The following is a 2,554-nucleotide window of genomic DNA, read 5'->3' on the forward strand; positions in this document are numbered from 1 at the left end:
AAGAAAGAAAGAAAGAAAGAAAGAAAGAAAGAAAGAAAGAAAGAAAGAAAGAAAGAAAGAAAGAAAGAAGAGACAGGATGCATCCCTGACACACTCCTTTCCTGATTTTGAACAACGCATTGTTTCTCTGCTCTGTTCTGAGGAATGTTTCCTGGTCCAAGTATGGGTTTTGCATAATAAGCACAATCAAGTGTTCTGGTATTCCCATTTTCCTCAAGGTTAGCCACAATTTGTTGTGATCCATAAAGACTTGAGTCCTTTAAAGGTACTTTAAAGCAGTTTTTGCAATAAGAGGCCATAATTAGGTGTGTCATGGATTGAATTATGTTCCTAAAAAATGCATGTTTGGAGAAGATCTTCACCCTGAAACCTACAGCGTCCCTTTTCAGCAGGAAGTAGCTAAGAGAATACGCCGTCCCTTTTTCCTTATGAATCAGGGTGAAGTCTCTCTCAGGGAGGAGTGATAGGGAATGGCAAAGGATACACTGACAAAGGAGATTAATCAGAATTGGCTTTAACAAGCACTGTGGCAATGGGACAGTTAGACTTTCAAGGGGGAAAAAAAGAGAAACAAACTGGGGGTGTAGAGAAAATAGTGCAACCATGAATGAATGGAAATCCAAAATCTCTGTAAATGTTCATTAAAATGAATAAAATTTAATACAAATTAAAAAAATACATGTTTACTTGGCTAAATCATAATTCTTAATTTTTGGACATCATGGCATATTTGACAGCTATGTCATTTTCTCCTATGATCTGATAAACTAGTTACTTTAAAGAGGATTAGTAAGAAAGTTCTGGTGGTCTAGTGGTAAAAAAACCCCTATTCTGTAATAGCGAAGTCACATAGCTGCTCCACAGGAGAAGGATGCACAATCTCCTCCTGATTGATTAACTGCCTCTGAAAACTCATGGAGGGTCAGCTACATTTAAAGGTGCACAACAACAATAGAATGCAGTATTCTTAATCCCATCACAGTTCTCGTCCTACATAAACTGAGTAATCCTGGAGCTGTGGTCAGTAACATTTTATCTCACAATTAATATCAAGAAAGAGAAGTAAGCAGAAATAGTGGTCATTGTACCATGAAAAAAGAAGAGACAGGACCAAATTGTATCCTTTGGGCCCACATCGCTGTACTGGGAATGCACATTCTGGACACAGGTGAAGTCCACAAAGAATGGAGAAAGCCAGTGAATGTGGGCTCACAGCTCTTTTAAGGATACCAACTTTCCTCCAGAGACAGAAGAAGCCTTTCACTAGAGCCTGAATTTGGACTTCTGGCCTCCAGAACGTTAAAAGACACGCACTTACAATATTTCTGTTGGCAAAAAAGAACGCCTCGGGAATTGATGGAATACTAACTTACCTGTTTCAACAAGGAGATGCAGCCCTGAGCATGCTCACTGTTAAAAAATTTGTAAAACAGCTAACCCTAAGTGGGAAAGATCCATATTTGTTCTCATTTGAAAAAATAGCTTGATCCAATAAAATATGAAAATTATCTAAAAATATCATTAATATCACATGCAAGAAAAATCTGCTGAAGAATATTTTAAAACATCTGGAAAATTTAAAAGGAACTTCCAGAAAATCAAGCTGATTTCAGAAGAGACTATAGCATGTGAGAAATCACTGATAATGTCTGATGGATCTTGGCTGAAAGTATAGAACACCAGAAAGATGGGTACTTGTGTTTTATTAACTATAAAAATGCACTTGAGGAGGGCCAACCTGCAATCAGCGCCAGGAGTGCGCTCTCTCCACCATGCAGCTCACCTACTCTTTACTCTGAGTGTCGGCAGCCCATGGCCTAGGTGTCTGAAACCAATGCGGGGGCAGCGAAGGGCATCCCTGCTGAGACCCTAAAGACACTGGGCTGGAGGGTTCCGAATGATTCCCATCCCCAGCCTAGAAGTTATGAGATCCCAAGTGGGTCAGCATGGCTGTGGAATCTATAGATTTGGACTCTCTGTTCAAACTGGCTTTACAAAGCTCCATAGCTACATAAAGACAAAAAACAAGAAAGAGATAAAAATAAAGATGACGGCTCCTGTGATTAGCTACATGCAGCCAGGCCCAGGCCTATTTAGTGAGTCTACTATCTCGCTGTACATCCCCTCCAAACAGCAATGTGCTACACTCAAGCCTACCGAGTCAGATGTCTTTATTGAAGACAGAGCTGAGATGACTGTGTTTGTATGGTCTTTCGATGGATTCTCTAGTGCCCAAAAGAATCAAGAACAGCTTTTGACATTAGCAAACATTCTGAGGGAAGAAGGAAAAGTTTTTGATGAAAAAAGTTTACTGCACTGCTGGCTAAAATAGTCCTTTTAAATTGCTTAATAGAAATTAATAAAAAAATTAAGGGGAAAAAATAAGGCCCCCGGAATAGATGATATACCAATTGACATATTTCAGCTAACAGATGCTGCCGTGGATGTGCTCACCAAGTTGTGCCAAGAAACCTGGAGAACAACCACTTGGCCAACTGACTGGAAGAGGTCTATATTTGTTCCCATCACAAAGAAGGGCGACCCAACTGAGTGT

General features: G+C 39.8%; 1 pseudogene; it reads left to right on the forward strand.

Moving 5' to 3' along the window:
* Nucleotides 1-1,812: 1,812 nt before the first annotated feature.
* The window catches only part of LOC102849450, a 7,522-nt pseudogene continuing 6,780 nt past the window's right edge, over nucleotides 1,813-2,554 (forward strand).

This window comes from Elephantulus edwardii, unplaced genomic scaffold (assembly GCF_000299155.1).
Source record: "Elephantulus edwardii isolate Elephantulus edwardi_28Jun2011 unplaced genomic scaffold, EleEdw1.0 scaffold00276, whole genome shotgun sequence".
Taxonomy (NCBI): Eukaryota; Metazoa; Chordata; class Mammalia; order Macroscelidea; family Macroscelididae; genus Elephantulus; species Elephantulus edwardii.